The 26,334-nt window shown below is 39.0% G+C and overlaps 1 protein-coding gene across 2 annotated transcripts in view; it reads right to left on the minus strand.

Annotated features, from left to right (window-relative positions):
- The window catches only part of DIP2C (disco interacting protein 2 homolog C), a 362,563-nt gene that overhangs the window by 148,170 nt on the left and 188,059 nt on the right, over nt 1-26,334 (minus strand). The window lies entirely within an intron of this gene.

Here is a 26,334-nt window from a genome sequence, read left to right on the forward strand (position 1 = left end):
GGTATTTTGTGTGTATGAACCCATTATGTTAACTCCACAAATGATATTTTACTGCAGATTTTGTAAGGTGGTGTCCTCAGGGCTTGGCGTGGAGAATCAGGTGGACAAGGTATTGTGTCTCATGCAGCTCACTTTCTAAAGGGTTAAAGACAGACAACAGACAATCAAAGGGGGTAAGAATGAAAATAAGATAAAAAGGTTGAGTGCCTACTTAACTGTGAAGCCAGGGAAGAGCTCTCTTACTGTGAAATCTGAATAGTAAGATGAGAATCTCCAAGACAGAGGGAAAAGCCAGCTCAAAGGCCCTGCACTGTGAATGAGGATGGTGCTGGCACAATGCACACAACACCAGCAGAGGGACTCACCAGGATGAGGGCTTTACAGGAGTGGTACAGAGCTTGGCTACCATTCTAACTTTGACAGGGAAGCATGGGGGAAGAAGGGTGAGCATGGATGACATGATCTGATTCCGTTTTGGAGGGCTCATTCTGGATGTTGTGAAGGAGACTGCAGGAGAATCAGAGTAGGAGCCAGGAAACCAGTTAGAAGTCTGCAGTCAGGATACCACTACACCCACGATCTTCTACACGCTCTGTGGAGGAGCCACTCTTATTATTCCCATTTCACAAATGAGAAAGCAAAGGTATGAAGCTCCCCCAGTGTCATGTAACTGGTGAGTAGCATTGACAGGGTTTGAACCCAGGTGTGAGTAGCTCCAGAGCCCACACCCTTCACCACTAACCACCCTATTCTCTAGCTGTTCCTAGGAAAACTCCACCCTGTTAACATTTTAGAGTGGGGGTAAATATAGGCCAGCCCTTGGGCCAGATGCAGCCTGCAGTCTCTTTGTAATAACGTTCACTGGAACAGAGACACACTCATTTATATGTGTATTGTCTATGGCTGCTTCCATACTATAAAAGCATGGCTGAGCAGTTGTGACAGAGACCATAATGGCTAAAAATATTTTCTATCTGGCCCTTTACAGAAAATATCTGCCAATACTTGTTTTAGAGCATATCACATACCAAACACAATGAATTTATTTATTATTTTACTTTGTTCAGATTGTGTATGCACAGCTCTTTTCTCCTCAACTAGACTCAAAGTACTTTAAGACAAAAACCTAGTTTCTGGTCATTCTTTTTCTTAAACTCCTAGATTAAAAACTGATGACTGAATGACTTGTATTCACATTACTGAATAAAACTAAAGGGCTCATCAATGAGGTGAGAGTACATTGATTCTCCACATATCAAACACTTTGTTTGATATATTTCTCCTTTTGAACTTTTTGGATGTAATTTCAAATTTACAGAAAATCTGCGAGAATAGTACAGAACTCCCATATAACTTTTACCCAAACTCACCACTTACATTTGACCCCATTGCTTTCTTTATGTAAGTATGTTTTTTCCTAATCATTTGAAAGTAAATTGCAGGTACCATGTTCCTCTATACCTAAATATTTCAAAGTATTTCCTAAAAACAGAGATATTCTCTTACATAATGTAAATTCTCAAAATCAGGAAGTTTAACAATGATATACTATTACCTAATTCAAAGTCCATGTTCAAATAGTGCCAATTATTTCAGTAACTTCCTTTGCAGTTATTTTGTCTTCCTAGTCTATGATCCAGTCCAGGACCACGGATGCATGCATTTATCAGATTTTCTTTGCCCTCCTAGACCTGGACCAGTTTCCCAGCTTCTGCCCCTCGTGAAACCGGCCATTTTAAAGAATACAAGCCAGTTATCTTGTAGATTGTCTTCAACTTGGATTTTCTGATGTTTCCTCATGATTAGATTCAGACCATGCATTTCAGTGGGGGTTCCACAGAAGTCTGTCCTCTACTGATGGTGTTAACTTTGGTCCTTGGTTAAGATGGTGCCCATCAACTTCTTCCAAAGTAAAGATGTTACTTTTTCCACTATGTAAGATTCTGTTTAAATTTCAAAGAAACTGCCAAAGTGATTATAATATTTCACATCCACATCACCAATATATGAGATTCTAGTCCTGCCACCAGCACTTGGTACAATCTTTTCTACAGTAGCTGTTCTCATGGTTGTGAAGTAGAATCATGAAGTTAAATTTACATTTACCTGATGGCTTATGTTGAGCACCTTTCCTGGACTTCTTGGACATGTGCATATCATCTCTTATGAAGTATATGTCCAAGTTTTTGAGCTGCCTTTTTATTACTGATTTATACTAGTTCTTTATATATTATGGATACAAGCTTTTTTTTTAAGATATATGTTTGAAAATACTCATCCCAAGTCTATGGCTCAACTTTCAAACCCTTAATAGTGTGCTTGATGAGGAGAAATTTTTCATTTTCATGAGATTCATTTTGTTATCTTTTCCTCTCTAGCTAGTGCTTTTTGAATCCTGCCTATAAATTTCTACCTACCCCAAGGTTCAAAAAATACACTCCTTTGTTTTCTTTGGGAAGCTTTATACTTTTACCTTTTATTTTTAGGTCTAGGTACCATCTCAAGTTAATTTTTCTAAGTAGTGGAAGTGGAGGTTGGTGTTCACATTTTCCCACATGCTTACCTAATTTTTCAAGTACCATTTGTTGTAAAGATTTTCCTTTCCTTATTAAATTGCCCTAGCTCCTTTGTCAAGTGTCACCTGACCATGTGTGTACGGATATAATTTTGAACTCTCCATCTGGTAGAGTAAATCCATTTGTCTATCCTTCTGCTAGTTCTATACTATGTTGATTAATTATATATTTTTTTCAGTTAGAGTACTTATAAAACAACATATAAGATTCACCCTCCCAACAATTTTCAGGTGGTCAGCACAATACTGTCAACCACATGTACGTTATTGTGCCACAGACCCCAGAAGTCCCCATCCATCCTGCATGACTGAAGCTCTACACCCACCTAACAGCAACTCACCACCTGCCTGCCCCCAATCCTGAGCAACCACCATTCTACTTTCTGTTTCTATGAGTTTACTATTTTAGATCCCTCATATAAGTGGAATCACACAGTATTTGTCTTTCTGTGACTGGCTTATTTCTCACAGCAAAATGTCCTCAAGAATATGCTGTAGAATATGTCGTAATTTCCTTTCCTTTTAAGGCTCAGCAGTATTCCACTATATATACACACCATATTTTCTTTATCCATTCATCCACCGATGGATATTTAAGTTGCTCTGACCTCCTGGCTAATGTGAATAATGCTGCTATGACTATTGGTGTGGCAATATCTGCTCGCATCCCTGCTTTAATATTTTGGATATATATCCAAATAGAATTCATAAATCATATGGTGGTTCTATTTTTTATTTTTTGAGGAAGCTCCATACTGTTTTCCATAGCTGCTGCACCATTTTACGTTCCTACCAACAGTGCACAAGGGTTCCAATCTATCTACATACTCACCAACATTTGTTTTCTGTTTAAGAAAAATTTTTATAATAGACATCCTAATGGGTGTGAGTGGTATCCCACTGTGGTTCTGAGTTGCATTTTCCTGATAATTAGTAATGCTGAACATCTTTTAATGGACTTATAGGCCATTTGTGCATCTTCCTTGGAGAAATGTCTATTAAAGTTTTTTGCCGATTATTAAATTCGGTTATTTAATGTTACTGAGTTGTAGGAGTTATTTATATATTCTGGATATTAACCCATGATCAGATGTATACAAGAGGATATGTTCTTCAATTTCATAGGTTGCCTTTTCCCTCTATTGTTTCTTTACTGCAAAGAAGTTTTAAGTATGATGTAGTCTCACTTGTCTAATTTTGCTTTTGTTGCCTGTGCTTTTGGTGTCATATTCAATAAATCACTGCCAAATCTAATGTCATGAAGCTTTCCCCCTTTGTTTTCTTCTAAGAATTCTACAGTGTCAGGTCTTACATTTAGGTCTATAATTTATTTTGAGTTAATTTTTGTATATGGTATAAGATAATGGTCCAACCTCTTTCTTTTGCAAAACAAAAGCCAATTTTCCCAACATTGTTAGTTGAAGAGACTATCCTTTCCCCACTGTGCAGCTTTGGCAGCCTTGTCCAAGATCATCTGACCATATACACAGAGTGTATTTCTGGGCTTTCTATTCTTTTCCATTATTCTACATGCCTGCCTTTATGCCTGTACCACAGGGTTTTGATTACTGTACCTTTGTAATTTATATTGAAATCAGGAATTGTGAGGCCTCCATTTTGTGGTTCTTTCTCAAGATTGTTTTGCTTATCTGAGGTCCTTTGAGATTCCATATGAATTTTAGAATTTTTTCATTTCTGCAAAAAATGTCATTGGGGTATTGATAAGGAAGATTATTGTAGTTTTATCATAAATTTTGAAATTAGGTAGTGCAAGTCCTCCGACTTTGTTCTTTTCAAGTTTGTTCTGGCTATCCAGATTTGATCTCATTTTCATGGAAATTTTAGAAACACTCTGTCAATTTCTACAAAAACTCTGTTGGGATTTTGATTAGATTCATGTTAAATCTATAAATCAATGTAGAGAGACTATCTTAATATTGAGTCTTCCAATCCATGAACACACGGTGGATCTCTCCATTTTTTTTCTCCTTTAATTTCTACCAACAATGTTCTGTAACTTTCACTGAGGAAGTCTTTCTAAATGCTGGACGTTACTGATGTTATTATAAAAAGCACTGTTTTTTTATTTCACTTACAATTTTTGTTGCTAGTGTATACAAATACAATTAGTTTTTATATACTGAATTTCTCCCTTCCGCCCTTGCAAAATTCACATTATTTCTACTAGTTTTGTAAATTTCTTAAAATGTTCAAAATAAACCATCATGGTGTCTGTAAATATAGTTTTACCCCTTCCTTTCCAGTTCAGTGAACTACACCAAAATATTGAGTAGTCATGTAAGGGTGACAAAATTACAATGTATTGTTTTTTGTCCATTCTTTTAGATATATGCAAGGTTTTTTGCCTTGAGCATAAATTACTTTTGCAATCAGATAAAAGTTATATTTTTGACATAAAACAATCATTTTAGAAAATATGAATAGATTAGAAAGGTACATTTTAAAGAAGTGTGGATTTTTTCCCACATTTAAAAAAACTGCTAAAACCAAACACAAGTGTGCTAAATTTTTTTCACAAAATTGAAAGAAAATAGTAAAACAAGAATATTTTCAATCACAAAGACACTCGCATGCCCAAACTAGGAGCCACTCCTGGCCTATGCCCTAGAAGGTAAAGAGTTTACCCACAGTTGGCCGTGAGTCAGAAATAAGTGCTTGTTGCTGTTAAGTCACTAAGATGTTGGATAGCTTACTGTACAGCAAAACTGAACAATACATAAACTGATGAAGTAACTAATTCTTTTCAAAAGCCAACTCTATGTCTTATTTTAACTGCAAAACAATGGCATAAGAAACATTTAGAACATCTATAAATAGCACCCTGAAGGGTCCATAACACAACATGATGAATAACGATGGTAGGTGGAATACCAGGATGACCCTCCCCAAACAGCAGTGCTGGCGTGATCACTGAAGACCCCTAGAGACCATGCTCACCCAGTCAAAACAAGGCAAAGATACGGAAAGAGGTGTGCGGCCCTGAAGTTGAAGAGCTGCCTCTGGGGTGCACACTGTAATTAGGGCAAAAAGCATTCATGGCAATGTTGAATGAAATGTTAGGATCAGAATTACCTCCACATGGTAAGCTTTTCAGGGCTTAATACTCCCCACTCCCAACCCAAATATCCAAACCAAAAAAGGACCACTAACATCTCAGGAGAGTGACTAGATGGAGAGACCTTTTTGGCAAGATGTTTCGAAATATGATGATTAGTCGGGGGAGAAAACCAACCCATGTCACCGTGCGACTCTCCTGGTTCTTCTAACTTGGCTTCTCCCTTCCATCCTCAACAAGGCTGGGAGCTCTCCTAGTTCCCCCTGTTGCCAGTTGTACGTGTCTAACAGCTGCAGGACGAGAGGAGAGAGTAAGACTGGACCACACGGCAAAGGGGACACAATGAAGTCTATCTTCTGTGAGAACCAACATGTGTCATCGGGTGCCATGGGGAGGCCCCTTGGCAGTTCCAAGTGCCCTGGATTCCAGGAAGGGGCGTCTGGATCAACAGTTAAGAAGACTGGAAAAGGGGTATTAGCTGAGAATACGTTCACAGCTCTTAGCCTAAAACCCAGATCAATCCTACAAGACCTCACGAAACTAAAAACTTTTAGGAAAATTTGGATAAGCAGGTTGCTACACAGCAAATCTTCCCTTGAAAGCTCAGCATCATTGCACGGGACGCATCCACGAGTGACATCAGTAGCTCTGATGCAGGAACCACGAAGGCATTTGATTAAGTGTCACAGAACCTTAATTACAAGTGTCTTGGATGCAATTCTTACACAGCCATGTGAATTAGGAACTAGATGAAAGCTGAGGAAGGGAAATAATAAGAAGCGGAGTCTCCCACTCATTTGAGGTGCTGGGCAGGGAGACAGAACAGTCGAGCTCCCGGCCACGCAAGGCGTCAACGAGAGCTGCTGATCATTATGAGCCCTGAGTTCCAGGGAAGGTCTGAAGCACAAATGGACCGAAAAAGATTAAACTAAATACCAGGAGGAAACAATATGGCTCAAGAGCTGTACATGTAGTTTTACAGGAAAGGGAACTGCTATTTTCTAGTATTTCTAACGTCAATGGAGACAAGTACCAAAAAGCGGTCGAAGACATCCCACACTTCCCATGAAGGGGCTGGGAAGTGGCAGACTGCAAGTCCATGGACACAGAACATGATTTTAGTTTGGGATTCCACAGTGGCATTGATGTTACCAAAGCACAGAGGAAAGAAGCCAGTCTGATCAAGAAGCACTGAATTAGGCAGGGCAAACATGGCAAGGGTGTAGGAAAAAAGGCAGAGATTTGAAAGCTTTCATAGCATAATGAAAGGCACCGTGCTGCCCGGAAACCAAACGTGACCTCCGCCCTCCAGGGCAGGGGTGTCTCACAGAGCTATCCCTACAGAGCTGTACAGGGCACGCTGGGTGAACTGCTGGCTGGTGCACAGTGCAGGGGCCGCAGAAGCCAGCAACATGCAAGAACCAAGAACCACTCCTGCTGAAAGGCCTCCACCTCCTCTGCTAACAGCTGCACATCAAGTCAGCTGACAAAGACAATGCAAGGGCCTAGATCCATTCTTTCCTGAGAAGGCAATGAAAGTGGATGCAGGTCTGAGAGGCGATAAATTGATTATGCCACATTTGAAAATAGGAAGCAAAACTAAGTAAAATCCTCTCATCCGCCCTTCCTTCCTCTGTGGCAGCATCCACAGCTTATTCAGCCTAGGTCTTTCATTCAAACATTCTCAAAGTATCCATCTATTCAGAGAAAGGAGATATTTAAGGCCAGCTTCACGTAGCATGGAATAAACAGATCACTCTGGCTAGTAAAGAATTTTTTGGGTACTTACATTTATAGTGTTAGACAAACTGACATGCTAATAAGATGTACTTCTTCAGCAGAGTTTCAAAAGTAGTGAAAATGGTAATATAAAATACGCCCATAGTTCTAGGCAAACGCAAGAATACTGAAGTGAGAGTCCAGGCTTTGGAATCAGAATGCTGGTTCTGCCACTTACTAACTGTAAAATACTGAATAAAATTTTAAATCCTTCTAGGCCTCACTTTGATCATCTGTAAAATGGAAACAAAAATAACAGAGTTGCTGTGAGAATTACGTAAGTTAAAATATACAAAGCAAGCCACTAGGTACCTCTCACCTAGCAGCACTCATTAATGACAGCTGTTTTTATTAATATTTTGAAGCAACGCTTTGGTACAGTGGGTTTGATCAACTGAAAAGGCCCAAGGAATCAGCACTGATAGTCTGTCTTGGGGTGACACCACCACAACGATGGTGTTCTTGCCAGGCACACATCACAGACCATGGGGTAAACCTACGAATTATACTCAGCACAAAAGGAAGGAAGACAGGCACTAAATGCTGATGCCTCTGAGCATGGGCTCCCGTTGCTGCAGCCTCGGGTCTGCAGCTCAGAGGTCAACCCCAGAGGGCACGCACTCGGTCGAAGGTTCTTACTCTTCACAAGACTTCCATATTTTTGACCCCTGCATCAACAGTCTCAACAAGGTCTTCGAACAGATACAAGTTTCTTAATATCCTGAACAGAAGCTCTATTTTCCTTTTGGTTTCTTCAAAACAGACTGTACTTTCATTTGCTCAGTAAGAAACTACTATCCTGCAACACAGTAAGCAGTGGGATATTTGAAGAATAAATTATAAATAACTAGACACCTTTACCCTCCTCAGAGGAAGGGCATATCTCTGTGTATCTATGGGTTTAAATCTTATTTATTTATTTATTTATTTAACATCTTTATTGAAGTATACTTGCTTTACAGTGGTGTGTTAGTTTCTGCTTTATAACAAAGTGAATTAGCTATACATATACATATATCCCCATATCTCCTCCCTCTTGCGTCTCCCTCCCACCCTCCCTATCCCACCCCTCTAGGTGGTCACAAAGCACCGAGCTCATCTCCCTGTGCTATGTGGCGGCTTCCCACTAGCTATATATTTCACATTTGGTAGTATATATATGTGCATGCCACTCTCTCAACTTTGTCCCAGCTTACCCTTCCCCCCCCCCCGTGTCCTTAAGTCCATTCTTTACACCTGCGTCTTTATTCCTGTCCTGCCCCTAGGTTCTTCAGAACCATTCTTTTTTCTTTTTTTAGATTCCATATATATGTGTTAGCATATGGTATTTTTCTCTTTCTGACTTACTTCACTCTGTATGACAGACTCTAGGTCCATTCCCCTCACTACAAATAACTCAATTTCGTTTCCTTTTCTGGCTGAGTAATATTCCATTGTATATATATGCCACACCTTCTTTATCCATTCATCTGTCGATGGACACTTAGGTTGCTTCCATGTCCTGGCTATTGTAAATAGAGCTGCAGTGAACATTGGGGTACATGACTCTTTTTGAATTATGGTTTTCTCAGGGTATGTGCCCAGTAGTGGGATGGCTGGGTCATACAGTAGTTCTATTTTTAGTTTTTTAAGGAACCTCCATACTGTTCTCCACAGTGGCTGTATCAATTTACATTCCCACCAACAGTGCAAGAGGGTTCCCTTTTCTCCACACCCTCTCCAGCATTTATTGTTTGTAGATTTTTTGATGATGGCCATTCTGACTGGTGTGAGGTGATACCTAACTGTAGTTTTGATTTGCATTTCTCTAATGATTAGTGATGTTGAGCATCCTTTCATGTGTTTGTTGGCAATCTGTATATCTTTTTTGGAGAAATGTCTATTTAGGTCTTCTGCCCATTTTGGGATTGGGTTGTTTTTTTGATATTGAGCTGCATGAGTTACTTGTATGTTTTGGAGATTAATCCTTTGTCAGTTGCTTCATTTGCAAATATTTTCTCTCATTTCAGAAGGGTTGTCTTTTCGTCTTGTTTATGGTTTCCTTTGCTGTGCCAAAGGTTTTAAGTTTCATTAGGTCCCATTTGTTTATTTTTGTTTTCATTTCCATTTCTCTAGGAGGTGGGTCAAAAAGGATCTTGTTGTGATGTATGTCAGAGAGTGTTTGTTCTGCCTATGTTTTCCTCTAAGAGTTTTATAGTGTCTGGCCTTACATTTAGGTCTTCAATCCATTTTGAGTTTATTTTTGTGTATGGTGTTAGGGAGTGTTCTGATTTCATTCTTTTTTTTTTTAAATTTCATTCTCTTACATGTAGCTGTCCAGTTCTCCCAGCACCACTTATTGAAGAGGCTGTCTTTTCTCCATATGGGTTTAAATCTTAAGAAAAACTGATGCTTGCCTGCCTCACTTCTCCCTCCTGAAGTCAAAAGCCATGACCCATTTTGCTCGTGCTGCTCTCAGAGCCCACATTATATCAATACAATTAACAGGAGGTATGTAGACAGAGAGGGGGATGCCCCTCCCACCCCGAAGGAAGGCAACAGTGAATCAACAGAAGAGAATGTTTTCTGTAAGGAAGCTTATTTGTTTCCAATAGTGTAACAACTGAGACTGAGATGCAAGCCAGACTGCTTGGGTTCACATCCCAGTCCCTCTGCAAGACTTCTGACACATTACTTAACCTATATGTGCCTCAATTTCCTCATGTGCAAAAAAATGAAGCAAGAAGAGTGCCTGCCAATGGGGTGGCTACAAGGACTATGTGAGTCAGTTCATTACAAGACTCAGGGCAGAGTCTGGCTCGAGGTACCGAGAACACTATACTGTAGTTGGATCGTAACATGATGTGTCCAGTATTAATGTCTCCAGACTCTAAGCTGGAGAGAGAAGACAGAGAAGAAACAAGTGTGGGAGAAACTGAGCTTCTTGGATTCTGACTACTGCCAGCCCCACCACCAACCAGGGCCTGTCCAGGCTCAGTTCCACCAGAGTTTCTTCTGTGGTCGTACTGTTTTTGTTCTTTGAGTAAAATATGCACATAGAAGTACAGTTGTGCTATCAAATTACCAATGGCATTGTTTACAGAACTAGAACAAAAAAATCTTAAAATCTGTATGGAGACAAAAAAGACTCCGAATAGCCAAAGCAATCTTGAGGGAAAAAAAGAGCTGGAGGAATCAGACTTCCTGACTTCAGACTATAATACAAAGCTACAGTAATCAAGACAATATGGTACTGGCACAAAAACAGAAATACAGATCAATGGAACAGGATAGAAAGCCCAGAGATAAACCCACGCACCTATGGCCAACTAATCTATGACAAAGGAGGCAAGGATATACTATGGAGAAAAGATAGTCTCTTCAATAAGTGGTGCTGGGAAAACTGGACAGATACATGTAAAAGAATGAAATTAAAACACTCCCTAACACCATACACAAAAATAAACTCAAAATGGATAAAAGACCTACATGTAAGACTGGACACTATAAAACTCTTAAAGGAAAACATAGGAAGAACACTCTTTGATGTAAATCGCAGCAAGATCTTTTTTGACCCACCTCCTAGAGTAATGGAAATAAAAACAAAAATAAACAAGCGGGACCTAATGAAACTTAAAGGCTTTTGCACAGCAAAGGAAACTATAAACAAGACGAAAAGACAACCCTCAGACTGGGAGAAAATATTTGCAAACAAATCTGTGGACAAAGGATTAATCTCCAAAATATATAAACAGCTCATGCAGCTCAGTATTAAAAAAAACAAACAACCCAATCCAAAAATGGGCAGAAGACCTAAATAGACATTTCTCCAAAGAAGACATACAGATGGCCAAGAGGCACATGAAAAGCTGCTCAACATCACTAATTATGAGAGAAATCAAAACTACAATGAGGTATCACCTCAAACTGGTTAGAATGGGCATCATCAGAAAATCTACAAACAAATGCTGGAGAGGGTGTGGAGGAAAGGGAACCTTCTTGCACTGTTGGTGGGAATGTAAATTGATAGAGCCACTATGGAGGAAAGTATGGTAGTTCCTTAAAAAACTAAAAATAGAATTACCATATAACCCAGCAATCCTACCACTGGGAATATACCCAGAGTAACCCATAATTCAAAAAGACACAAGCCCATTGTTCACTGCAGCACTATTTACAATAGCCGGGGCATGGAAGCAACCTAAATGCCCATCGACAGCCGAATCGATAAACAAGATGTGGTACATATATACAATGGAATATTACTCAGCCATAAAAAGGAACAAAACTGGGTCCTTTGTAGAGACTTAGATGGACCTAGAGACTGTCATACAGAGTAAAGTAAGTCAGAAAGAGAAAAACAAATATCATATATTAATGCATGTATGTGGAATCTAGAAAAATGGTACAGGTGAACCGGTTTGCAAGGCAGCAATAGAGACACAGATGTAGAGAACAAACGTATGGACACCAAGGGTGGAAAGCGGTGGGGGGGTGGTGGTGGTGGGATGAATTGGGAGATTGGGATTGACACGTATACACTAATATGTATAAAACAGATAATAAGAAAAAATAATTGACTATCATGTACTTGACAATAAAAGCCAAGATTCTGAGAACAAAAAAGTTAAAGAGAACCTATATAAAATAGTAGAGGATTAACTGATGCAGTCTTTTGGGAAAACACTATTTTCAGTAATAATTTGTTACTGTTTATAACAAAAGTGCAACTACTGATTAAAAAAAAAAGTACAGGGGCAGGGAGTGTGTAAAAATGGTGAGCAGAGCGGAGGCGACAAGGAAAGGAATGGTAGTTAAGAAAGCGTGTTTCCAGCGAGCACTGTCTTTGGTCAGAAGTGGAGCCAGGGCCACCATTTGGTTCCACCTACTTGCTGCTTCAGTTCCATTCCCTCCATTTCTCAGTCCTCAGGAAAAACACGTAGGTACATGACTTTACAGAGGGACATGTACTGACCACTGCACTCATGCGTTCAATTATTCATTGAGCACCTACTGTGTACCTAGTCTCTGCTCTCAAAGAAGGCTGTTTGGGGATGGAGACCAGTACACCAACCAGACAGGAGGATGGGATGGATACGACATGTGAAGAGTGTGGGACCTGAGAATGCAGAAGATGGGCATCTGGCCCAGGCTGCCAGGAGAGGCCTGGGCAGGAAGTGACATGCAGAGAGGACCTAGAAGAACAGTGGGTACTCAAGCCTGTCCAATCAACAAGGACGTGTGACAGAGATTCATCTGCACAAAAACTGACCTTGCTTGTTCCTTAAACCCTTTCACTGGTTCCTGGCCCTCCTGAGTCACGTCAGATGCAGAGGCTCTCTCAGGACACGTACACAGGTCCCATGCACCTTCTCAACCAGTGCTCTTCCTCTCTCTCTCTTTACATCGAGGCTATACAGACACTCCACCTCTTGCACTCCACTCCACCTGCTGGGTCTTTGGCCTTCAGAACTGTATCCAATGAAGAATGAAGAATGTCACTCTTCGACAACTGAGTGAATGCGGATTGGTGCCTTTGCTGTGCCAGGCTCTGCTCTAGGTATAAATTATCTTCATTTTTTTTTTCATCATAAACTCAGCCTATTTTTAACCACCACCTTTAACTAATGCTTTTGTCCTTAATGGACAATAAGGGGGATAAAATTTTATAACAGCTACAAACTAAGTACACAGGAAGCACACCAAAATTTAATTAGAAAAACAAAGGCAATGACTCTTCACCATGAAACAAGCTAGTGAGACACTCTTGAAACATGTGATAGAGAAATTACATGAGTTAAACAAAAAGCGTTTAGAGCAGTGTCTGGTTCAAAGGAAGTGCTGGATAAATGCTGACTGCTGCTAGGATCACGGCTGTTGAGGTTTCACTATGCGTCTTGGAGGAGGCCACAGTTAAGTACCAGCGTGCTAGCTATTGCTACTATTATGCATTTTCTAGAACTTCATACAAATGTATTGTAACATCAGTCTCTTATGCCAGGCTTCCTTCTATCGGTACGATGCTTTGAGATTCACCCACGGCACCTCCGCAGTTCTTTACTGCATCTTGCCTGTTCTTAGCCCTTGCTCTTCCACATAAATTCCACAATCAGTTTAAGTCCCACAGAGGACCCTGTGGGGACTTTTATTAGAATTAAATATAAATTAAGAGAGCTGATATCTCTGCAGAATCCATTATCACAGGGTATCTATTCATTTTGGCATTAATGTCTTCCATATAAAGTTTCACAATTTTTACCATCGAAGTCTGGCCCATATTTTGTTTGATTTTTCATCAGGTTCCTCATAAAGTTTATTGCTACTGTACATAAAAATTTAAATTACATATTTACATGTTGCCAGTGTATAGAAATATTATTAATTTTTGTCTGTTCATATTATATCCAGACATTATGCTAAATCCTCATTATTTCTAGCAATTAATCTATAGATTAGTTGGGGGTTTCTCTGTAGATAAAGTCCTGTAGTTTTCCTTTCTCATCACTGTCCTTTTCCGTTACTGACACAGGCCTCTGTCCTAGAATGAACATGAACACAGAAGGCTTTTTTCTCTTTCCATTCTCTGAAATTGTTTGTTTAGAATCAAACTGGTTCATTTCTTGAACATTGGGTGTAACGTAATATAAAAACCTTCGGAGCCTGGTATATTTTTTGTGAGAAGATTTTTAGCTACTGTTTCCATTTATTTATTGGTCATAGGATTACTTAAGGTTTCCATTTTTTCTTAAGTTTTTAAACTAGGAATTTATCCATTTAATTAAGTTTTCAAATTTATCGTCACATGGTTATTCACAGTATTCCAATTATCTTTTTTCTTCTTGTGTATCTGTAGTAATGTCCCATTTTAAATTCCTTACATCATTTATTTCTGTCTTCTCTCTGCTTTATCATTCTCACTGGAGGTTTTTCAATGTTATTTGTATATTCTAAGAATCATCTTTGTTGATCTTCTAAATTTTATCATTGTCCTTTATTTCTTTTTTTAATTAACAGGCTTTATTTATTTATTTTTTTTTTTGCGGTACGTGGGCCTCTCACTGTTGTGGCCTCTCCTGTTGCGGAGCACAGGCTAAGGACGCGCAGGCTCAGCAGCCATGGCTCACGGGCCTAGCTGCTCCGCGGCATGTGGGATCTTCCTGGACCGGGGCACGAACCCACGTCCCCTGCATCGGCAGGCGGACTCTCAACCACTGCGCCACCAAGGAAGCCCTAACAGACTTTATTTTTCGCAGTTATGAACAAAGCTGCTATAAACATTTGCATGCAGGTTTTTGTACGGATATATTTTCAACTTATTTGGGTAAATACCAAAGAGTGTAACTGCTGGATCATATTGTAAGAGTATGTTTAGCTTTTAAGAAACCACCAAGCTGTCTTCCTGAGTGGCTGCACCATTTTGCATTCTTGCTAACAATGAATAAGAGTTCCTGTTGCTCCACATCCTTGGCAGCATTTGGTTTTGCCAGCACTCTGGATTTTGGCCACTCTAACAGTAGTATCTTATTGTTTTAATTTGTGATTTCCTGATGATGTATGTTGAGTATATTTTCCTATGCTTACTTTTCATCTGTGTACCTTCTTTGGTGTGGTATCTACTTAGACCTTTTGCCCACTTCTTAACTGGGTTGTTTTCTTACTCTTGACTTTAAGAGTTCTTTGTATATTTTGGATACCAGTCCTTTATCAGATATGTGTTTTGCAAAGCTTTTTCTCCTAATCTGTGGTTTGTTTCTCATTCTCTTAACTATGTCTTTTTTAGAGCAGAAGTTTCTAATTTTAACGAAGTTCAACTTACCAATATTTCTTCCATGGACTGCGCTTTTGATGTTGTATCAGAAAGTCATCACCAAACCCAAGGTAACGTATATTATCTTCCAGGAATTTTATAGCTTTTTGTTTTACATTTATGTCTATAATCCATTTTGAGTTAATTTTTGTGAAAGCTGTAAGATCTGTATCTAGGTTTATTTTTAACATGTCAAAGTCCGGTTGTTCCAGTGCTATGTGTTGAAAAGACTGTCACATATTGGTTAACTGTATTTATGTTGGTCTATTTCTGGGCTGTCTAAAATACGATCCATTGACCTACATGTCTTTTCTTTCACCAATACCTCACAGTCTTGACTATTACTAGTTTATAGCAGGTCTTGAAGTCAACTGGTATCAGTCCTCTGACTTTGTTCTTCTATAACATGTTGGCTATTTTGGGTCTTTTACCTTTTCATATCAACTTTAAAATCAGTTTGTTGATATTCACAATATAATTTGCTGGGATTTTGGCTGGGATTGTCCTGAATTTATAGATCAAATTGGGAAGACCTGACATCTTGACAATATTGAGTCTTCCTATCCATTTATTTAGATCTTATGATTTATTTAATCACTTTTATAGTTTCCTTCATATAGGCTTTGCACATTTTTTAGAGCTCTACCTAAGTATTTCATGTTTTTGGTGCTAATGTAAACAACATTGTTTTGGTTTTTTGTTTGGTTTTTTATTGAAGCATAGTTGATTTATAATATTGCATTAGTTTCCAGTGTACAGCAAAGTGATTCAGATATATGTATGTGTGTATTCTTTTTCACATTCTTTTCCATTATGGTTTATTACAGAATATTGAATATAGTTCCTCGTGCTATACAGTAGGACCTTGTTGTTTATCCATTCTCTATATAATGCTTTGCATCTGCTAATCCCAAACTCCCAATCCATCCCCTCCCACCCCACCTCCCACTGGGCAACCACAAATCTGCTCTCTATGTCTATTTCATAGGTAAGTTCATTTGTGTCCTATTTTAGATTCCACATGTAAGTGATACCATACAGTATTTGTCTTTCTCTTTATGACTTTGCTTAGTATGATAATCTCTAGGTCCATCCATGTAGCTGCAAATGACATTATTTCTATTTTACGGCTGTGTAGTATTCCATTGTATATATACACCACATCTTCTTTATCCATTCATCTGCTGACGGACATTTAGGTTGTTTCCATGTCTTGGCTATTGTAAATAGTGCTGCTATGAACATAGGGGTGGTGCATGTATTCTTTTGAATTATAGTTTAATGACCTTGTGTTTTTAATTTCAAATTTCAATTGTTTATTGCTGATATATAAGGAAGTGGCTTTTAAAAAAATATTTATTTTTTTTTGGCAGCACTGGGTCTTCGTTGCTGCGTGCGGGCTTTCTCTAGTTGCGGTGAGCAGGGGCTACCCTTCGTTGTGCATGGGCTTCTCATTGCATGGCTTCTCTTGTTGCAGAGCACAGCATCTAGGTGCGCAGGCTTCAGTAGTTATGGCTCGCAGGCTCTAGAGCACAGGCTCAGTAGTTGTGGCACACGGGTTTATTTGCTCCGTGGCATGTGGGATCTTCCTGGACCAGGGATCAAACCCGTGTCTCCTGCATTGGCAGGCGGTTTCTTAACCACTGCGCCACCAAAGAAGTCCCTAGAAAGTGGCTTTTTTAATATTAACCTTATATTCCACAACCTTGCTATAATCACTTATTAGTTCCAGATTTTTTCTTGATTCTTTGGGATTTTCTACATAGACAATCACATCACCCCCAGTATGTATACTTTTAATTTCCTTTACTTGTCCTATTGCATTAGCCAAGACTTTCAGTATAATGTTGAAAAGTAATGATGAGAGGGGACATCTTTGCCATGTTCTTGATCTTAGTGGGAAATCTCACCACTAAATATTATGTTAACTGTAGGTTTTTTTCATAGATGTTCTTTATCAAATTGAGGATATTCTCCCCTACTCCTAGTTCGCTGAGAATTTTTGTCAAAAATGGGTATTGGAGTTTGTGAAATGCTTTTTCTGCATCTATTGACAGGGTCATGTGTTTTTTTTTTCTTTAGCCTGTTGATACGATAGATTACATTAACTGATTTTCAAATGTTAAACCAGCCTTGCATACCTGGAATAAATCCCACTTGGATGTGTTGCATAATTATTTCCATCCATTACTGGATTTGACTTGCTAATATTTTGTTGAGGATTTTACATCAACGTTCATGAGAGATACTAGTCTGTAGATTTTCTTTCTTGTAATGTCTTTGTTTAGTTTTGGTATTAGATTAATGCTTGCCACATAGAACGAATTAGGAAGTATTCCCTCTACTTTTATCTGCAGAAAGAGGATATAGAAAATAGGTATAATTTCTTCCATAAATGTTTGGTAGGTTCACCAGTGAAACCATCTGGCCTGGTGTTTTGGAAGGTTAGAATTGTTTCAGTGTTTTTAATAGACACAGGCCTATTCAGATCACCTGTTTCTTCTTGGGTAAGTTTTGGCCGATTGTGTCTTTCAAGGAATGGGTCATTTTCATCTAGGTTTTCAAATCTGTAGGCACAGAGTTGTTTGTAATACTCCCTTATTATCCTTTTATTGTCTATGGGATAAATAGTGATGGTCACTTTTTCATTTCTGATACTAGTAATTTGTGTGTTCTCTATTTTTTTCTTAAACTGGCTAAAAGATTATCAATTTTATTGATCTTTGCAAAGAACCAGATTTAGGCTTGATTTTTTCTATTGATTTCTCATTTTCAATTTCATTATTTCTCCTTTTATTTCCTTCTTCTTTGGATTAACTTTGCTCCTTTTCTTAGTTTCCTAAGGTTGAAGCTTAGATTACTGTTTTTAGATCCTTCTTTTCTACTATACACATTCAAGGCTATACATATGCCTCTAAGCACTGCTTTTGCTACATCCCACAAATTTTGATCCCTGTATTTTCATTTTTTCAGTTCAAAATATTTTTTAAATTTTGCTTAGATTTCTTCTTTGACCCATGTGTTTTTTAGAAGTGTGCTATTTAATCTCCAAGTATGTGCGGGTTTTCCAGCTACCTTTCTGTTACTGATTTCTAGTTTAATTCCACTGTGGTCTGAGAGCATACTTTGTTTGATTCCCACTGCTTTCATTGTTACAAGGTGTTTTATGGTCCCGAATGTGTTCTATCTTGGTGTATTTAGCTTGAGAGTGTGTATTCTGCTGTTGTTGGATGCAGTAATCTATAACTGTCAGTTAAATACAGTTGACTGATGTCCTTGCTGGATTTGTCAATTACTGACAGAGATGTTAAAGTCTCCCACTGTAACAGTGGATTTGTGCATTTATTCTTGCTGTTTTACTGGCTCTTGTCCCACGTGTTTCGATGTTTTGTTGTTGGGCAGGGCAAGTACACATTAAGGGTTGTTGTATCTTCTTAAAGAACTGACCCCTTTTTCATTACATAATGTTCCTCTTTATCTCTGATAACTTTCCTTGTTCTGAAGTTGGCACCACATGAAATTAATATAGCTACTCATGGTTTCAGATTAGTGTTAGTACTGTGTATCTGTCTCCATCCATGTCTTTATATTTAAAGGGGGTTTCCTGTAGACAACATATAGTGGGCTATGCTTTCGACCCACTGACAGCCTCCATCTTTTCATTGGTGCACTTAGACCACTTACATTCAAAGTGATTACTGATATATTTGGACTACTATTTACCCATGTTTGTTACTGTTTTCTGTTTGTTGCATTTGTTCTTTGTTTCTTTGTCTTCCACTCTTTTTCTGTCTTTTCTAGTTTTAATTGAGCATTTGATACAATCCCATTTTTTCTTCTCTCTTGGCATATCAATTATACTTGATTTTTAAACTGTTCTTAGTGGTTGTCCTTAAGTTCATAATATACATTCACAATTAATCCAAGTCCACTTCCAAATAACACTATACCACCTCAAGGGTAGTATGAATACCGTATAACAGAGTATTCCAAATTCCTCCCTCCTGTAACACTGCTGTCATTCATTCACTAATCCACAGGCTATAAACACCCAATACATTGTTTCTATTATTACTTTGAACAAATGTTTATCTGTAAGATCAATTAAGAATACGAAAACCAAAAGATTTTATTTTATCACCTATTCCTTCTCCAACATTCTTCCTTTCTTTACGTAGACCTGAGTTTCTTACCTATCTACCTTCAGTCTATCAATCAGTTCATTCTTCATTTCAGCTACAGTGTTTTTGATTTCTAGCACTGTCTTTAGCCTTTCTCTCAGAGTTTCCATTATCCATCCCCAATTCTGGGGCAGCAGTTTGCCCAGTGACCTCAGTTCTTTTCTTTTTTTTTTTTTTTCCAGGAAGCGGGCCTCTCACTGTTGTGGCCTCTCCCGTTGCAGAGCACAGGCTCCGGACGTGCAGGCTCAGTGGCCATGGCTCACGGGCCCAGCTGCTCTGCAGCATGTGGGATCCTCCTGGACCGGGGCATGAACCTGCGTCCCTTGCATCAGCAGGAGGACTCTCAACCGCTGCGCCACCAGGGAAGCCCGACCTCAGTTCTTTGATGGTTCAAAGAAGGGTTGCTGATTTTCCATTTGTAAAGCTTTTTCTGGTGAGGATGTGTATGATGACTTCTGTGCTTCTACTACAGGCCAGGGTGGAAACCAAGTCTATATCCTCTATTCCATTTTATTCTCTTCATTGTTTTCTCATTTCTTCTTTTTGGGAACTCATTCAATTTTCCTTTTCTAACTTCTAAAGTTAAATCCTATTTCTTCAATTTCTAGGATCTCTTCTTACCTAATGTAAGCAGTTTTAATTTTGTAACTATTGTATCAATTTCTTTCTAAGTACTATTTTGGTACATCCCACAAATTGATTCACGTTTTTTACCTGAAATACAACATCCTTTTAACATGTCCCTCTTCAAACAGGAACCCATCCCAACCCAACTAGCTATACATTCCTGCTACACTGATATTTCTAAAATGCAAATCTGACTGTGTCATTTTCTGTTTAAATTACTAGGCACAGCTATCAAGCTTGATTAGTTTTGGATGAACAGGCCTTTAAGAATTGTCTTCAGCTGCTATACTACAAAGCTACAGTAATCAAGACAGTATGGTACTGGCACAAAAGCAGAAATATAGATCAATGCAACAGGATAGAAAGCCCAGAGATAAAACCATGCACCTATGGTCACCTTATCTTTGGTAAAGGAGGCAAGAATATACAACGGAGAAAAGACAGCCTCTTCAATAAGTGGTGCTGGGAAAACTGGACAGCTACATGCAAAAGAATGAAATTAGAACATTCCCTAACACCATACACAAAAATAAACTCAAAATGGATTAAAGACCTAAATGTAAGGCCAGACACTATAAAACTCTTAGAGGAAAACATAGGCAGAACAAACACTCTCTGACATATATCACAACAAGTTCCTTTTTCACCCACCTCCTAGAGAAATGGAAATAAAAACAAAAATAAACAAATGGGACCTGATGAAACTTAAAAGCTTTTGCACAGCAAAGGAAACCATAAACCAGACAAAAAGACAGGCTTCAGAATGGGAGAAAATATTTGCAAACGAAGCAACTGACAAAGGATTAATCTCCAAAATTTACAAGCAGCTCATGCAGCTCAATATCAAAAAAACAAACAACCCAAACCAAAAATTGGCAGAAGACCTAAACAGACATTTCTCCAAAGAAGATACACAGATTGCCAACAAACACATGAAAGGATGCTCAACATTACTAATCATTAGAGAAATGCAAATCAAAACTACAATTAGGTATCACCTCATACCGGTCAGAATGGCCATCATCAAAAAATCTACAAACAACAAATGCTGGAGAGGGTGTGGAGAAAAGGGAACCCTCTTGCACTGTTGGTGGGAATGTAAATTGATACAGCCACTATGGAGAACAGTATGGAGGTTCCTTAAAAAACTAAAAATAGAACTACCATATGACCCAGCAATCCCAGTACTGGGCATATACCCTGAGAAAACCATAATTCAAAAAGAGTCATGTACCCCAATGTTCACTGCAGCTCTATTTACAATAGCCAGGACATGGAAGCAACCTAAGTGTCCATTGACAGATGAATGGATAAAGAAGGTGTGGCACATATATACAATGGAATATTACTCAGCCATAAAAAGAAATGAAATTGAGTTATTTGTAGTGAGGGGGATGGACCTAGAGTCTGTCATACAGAGTGAAGTCAGACAGAAAGAGAAAAACAAATACCGTACGCTAACACATATATATGGAATCTAAAAAAGAATAAAAAATAAAAATGGTTCTGAAGAACCTAGGGGCAGGACAGGAATAAAGACACAGATGTAGAGAATGGACTTGAGGACACGGGGCAGGGGGGAAGGGTAAGCTGGGACGAAGCAAGAGAGTGGCATGGACATATATACACTACCAAACGTAAGGTAGATAGCTAGTGGGAAGCAGCCGCATAGCACAGGGAGATCAGCTCAGTGCTTTGTGACCACCTAGAGGGGTGGGATAGGGAGGGTGGGAGGGAGACGCAGGAGGGAGGAGATATGGGGATATATGTATATGATAGCTAATTCACTTTGTTATAAAGCAGAAACCAACACACCACTGTAAAGCAATTATTTTCCAATAAAGATGTTTAAAAAAAAAGAACAAAAAAAAGAACTGTCTTCAGCTGCATCTTCTGCCTTCTCCATTCTTACACAACCTTGGGCCTAGTACAGCATTACAAAAGAGAACTTTCTGCTGTGGTGATGATTTTCCATATCTGCACTGCGCAGTATAGTAGCCACATGCCTTAAAATGTGGCTGGTAAAGCACAAAAACAGAATTTTAAATTTTATTTAATTTTATTAATTTAAATTTAAAAGGTCCCTTGTGGATACTGACCACCATGCTGGGTGGTATAGCTCTGCACAGACGGAGCCTGTCCTTCACTGGGAATATTTAGTTTAGTATGCAGTCTGATTTAAGTCTTCTCTTTTACTCTAAGTAAGAAAATGTTATTTCCTGATTTTTACTAAAATAAATTAACTAATGAAACATTTAGTTGTTCAGAGAGAACACAGGTCATCACAGAACTAGGAACCACATTAAAATGAGTAAATCTTGTCAAGTTTACTAGAGAAAGAGAAAACTTCTCAATCTAGAAAATTAAACTTCAGCGTCAAGGAAGAACTCACTATAGGGTAAATAAACTCTGGAAGCAAACATGTTTTCTGTATTTTTGCCTCACGTGTAGTCCAGAGCGGAATGCTCAGTACACAAACCTATTTGCATGTTTGTGAATGAATGAATACTAGGATAAAGTCCTTAGTCCTGGAAACTGATCATTGCTATGAATCAGACTTCATCATCAGCACAAAATCAGTCTCAAGGATGGGTTCAGAAGTAGAAGTTTCTAGTTCACACTATCTCTCAATTTTCTATTAAAAAAATTCCATTTTTATAAGTCTCATAGCAATGGTTCTCAAACTCTTTGACCCAAAGTACACTTTAAACTCAAAAACTGCTGAAAACCTTTAAAAGTTTTATTTATGGGATTAATACTTTGATTGTACTGTATTAGAAAGGAAACGGAAAAACTTTTTAAAACATGAGACTTCACAATCACAGATTCCACTGGCGGTCAGAATGATGATATCACCACATGTCAGGCAGCCTCTGGAAAAACCCATTGTACATTCATGAAAAAAGTGAGAATGAAAAAGGCAAGTAATGTGTTAGTGTTATTCTGAAAAGAGTTTGACCTCACAGACATCCCTGAAAGGGTCTTGAATCCCCCACGGGTCCCTGGATTCTGTTTTAGCTCCTCGTCCTAGAGGAAGACAGGGCTCCGTGACATTCTACCAGGAATGAGCACAGGGTGGATCAGGACACCTCAGCACTGAGAAGGCAGCTGCTCTTGTCCATGTCTGCACACAAATTATGAGATGTAGTTTTTTTCAAACTGTTCCTAAGCCCATAAATAGACAAAACAATCATTTAAAACATATTAGGAAATCATATGTTATATTTTAGTTTTAATATATTCTTCCTTGTCATAATCAGTCTTGGTTGGAATACAAACAACTCAAGTCTCAAGGTTTTCTTTTCCACGGTTTTTGGTTGAGGGAAAAAGGTGTTTAAAAAAACAGCTAGAATCTTTTAAAGCTCAAATTAGACTTTATCAAGTGAAAGTAATAAAGTGCCCAATATAGAGTTTGACATTTTCTAGGTATTCAGTAAATGCCTATTCATTCACTTTCCAAATCAAATTTTAGTTCCCAGAGAAAATTATTTAAAAAGAAGAGAGGTGCACACTATTCTAAAGAATTCTAGTAGGAGTTCATTACCATGTAAGGCCATGGGTTTAGAAATGAAATGAAAACGTATAGCCAAGAGAGATTAAATCTGTGACTATATGGTTGACTAGATCGACTGTTAATTAGGTCAATTGTCTAAAAGATCATAGAATTACTTCTTGGCTGATATATTTGGTCACTGAAGCAACCAAAGTAACTCCACTGCAAATTAAGTGGTCAAAGAATTTTAGAAAGCAAAATCTCCTTAAAGTCACAAAACTTTTTCTCTTAAATGCCTTAAATCTTCTGTGCTGGCTCAGGAGAAAATAAACCAGAAAATCCTGAAACATGGACACTGGTAACAGACCAAAACAAGCTTTTAAGATTTCATAACCACAGTTTAAAAAATATATGAGCATAAACTCCAAGAAGTACATCAGTGAAATGTCTAAATTAAGAAAACTGACTAGAGTATTTAAAAACAGGAAATAGCAGATAACAACATGGTGAATGAGACTACCAAATGAGCCCTGGGAATGACCCAAAGGCCCTCCTTAGCTTTCCTCTCGGGCGGATGACATCCCATACAAGGGGTGGTGCTCCATGTCAGTTATAGAAAACGAGAACCCAACTGAGCTTTCAAAAGCATATGGAAAGATCCTCTGGGTATGTTTGCTCCTTATGTAAATTAAGCAGTCATTATTTATTCAAAATTGAAAGGAGTGTAAACTAAAAAAAAATTAAAACAGTATATACAGCTTATTTTTCACATCTTACATGACACTTCAAGGAATGTCTACACAATTTTTCATGTATTCTCTACTTAGTAAGTGAATAGCTGAGGCGAATTCCACCATCTTTAACCTACAAATGAAAAACTTAATTCTCTAAAGGCAGACCCAGAGACCATCATCTATACAACTGTACAACCCAGACATCTTGGGGTCACCCCCAATCCCCTCTCTCACACACTCCTGCCTTAACTCAGCCTTCACGTCCTCAAGCTACTATCTTCTAAAGACATCTCAAGTCTCACTGGCACTGACTGATCTAAACAAGTATCTCAGGTATTCAGGGTCTTTCCAAATACTCCACTTCTAATCCATATCTCCACAATGCCACCAAAGTACTCTTCAAACCCCACAACTACTCCAAACATGACTTTGCCTAAAATCTTCAAATGGTACCCTAGCACCTTCAGGATGAAGTCCAAATGCTTGAGCACATATACAAAATACCTTAAAATCTGGCCCCTCTTACCTAATTTCTTGCTTTTCCCAAATGTGCTCTGCTCCCTTCATCACCCTTCTTTCCTTCAAAAACCATTAACTAGGCACTATTTTAGGTGCCTGGCATACACAAATGAACAAAGCAAAGATCCTTGCCCTGGTGGACCTTACATTCTTATGGTAGGTAGAGAGCTGACTGACGGAGAGAGATGTGGGTAGACGGATGACAGATTGTAGGTAGATAAATAGATGGTGCATATAGATAGATTATTGGTAGATGATAGATAGCTAATAGATGGTTGACTGATAGACAACTTGGTAGACAGATGATCAACAGACAGCTAACTAGATAGACAGATGATTGATATAGGCAGGTAGGTAGGCAGATGATAGATTACTGATACAGATAGATAGTGAGATGATTGACAGATGGGTAGATGGACAGACAGATGACTGAGAGCATGCCAGGGGTAACAGATGCAGTGGATGCAAACAAATCAGGCTGGAAAGGGAAGGGACTGGGTATGAGATGGCATGGTGCTTTACCATTTTAATTGGGTGGTCAGAGAATGCCTCACAAAAACAGGGAACCAGTGTGGCTGCAGAGGAGAGTGACGTGCAAGACGAGAGTGTGGAGTGACAGGAGGCCAGACCATGCACATGGTGGGTCACTGTTGCCACACGACTCTTACTCTGAGAGCAACAGGAGCTGCTGGAATTCTTGAGCAGAGTAGTGTCGCCAGCTAACGTGCGTTTAGAATTCAGGGCGCCGTTATGTTGAGGACAGCCTCTGAGGGCAACCGAGTGAAGGGAACCAGAAAGAAGCAGACGAAGTGGGACGAGGGTGCCTGGAGAGACGCCCACAGGAAACGAAGTTGCAGGGACAGGAGCTGCTGGAATTCTCTGCAGCTTCCTCCAAAGTGGGGAGAGTTCCGAGTCTGGAGTTCTAACTGGGAAGGACTAACGCAAACCGGAGCTTCCCCTGCCTCACGATGATGCTCACGAGAACTAAGTGATTTAAAGTAGGGCCTGAGGTAGGGGCTGGACAGGATGGGGTCTGGTTTCCTCTGCAGAGGGCTGTGCTGGCCATGTCCCTATGGACTGGTGACAATCAATCCCCTGACGTCGCCCTCCATTCTTCTCCTCAGCACCACCCCTCCATCGAATCTTCCCCTCCGCCCACAAAGAGGGGTGGTAGTGTGCACAGGTGAGCGGAGACGCACCTGAGGCCCAGAGATCACCACCTCCTACTGTACTGTGTTCACCTCCCTCAGACTTTTACTTGAAAAGAAAAACAGTGACACCACCGCCACCTGTCCTACTGATTTCCCAAAATAACTAGGAGGATTTGAACAAGACAATATACCTTATCAAAGGCCATTAAAGTTTTTACGGTATATCATCCTCCACCCTCATCGTTAGGAAAGACATATAATGTAGGACATAGATTGTACTATGATTTAATTTCCATCTAAATTTAAAAAATTAACACAAAAAATACAGGTTAGAAATGGACAGGAGATATAATCTTCTATCTGGTAAGAAGTCAGATTACAGGGTCAGACAAAGCTAGATTTGCACCCTAATT

This window comes from Leucopleurus acutus, assembly GCF_964270905.1.
Source record: "Leucopleurus acutus genome assembly, chromosome: 1".
Lineage (NCBI taxonomy): Eukaryota > Metazoa > Chordata > Mammalia > Artiodactyla > Delphinidae > Leucopleurus > Leucopleurus acutus.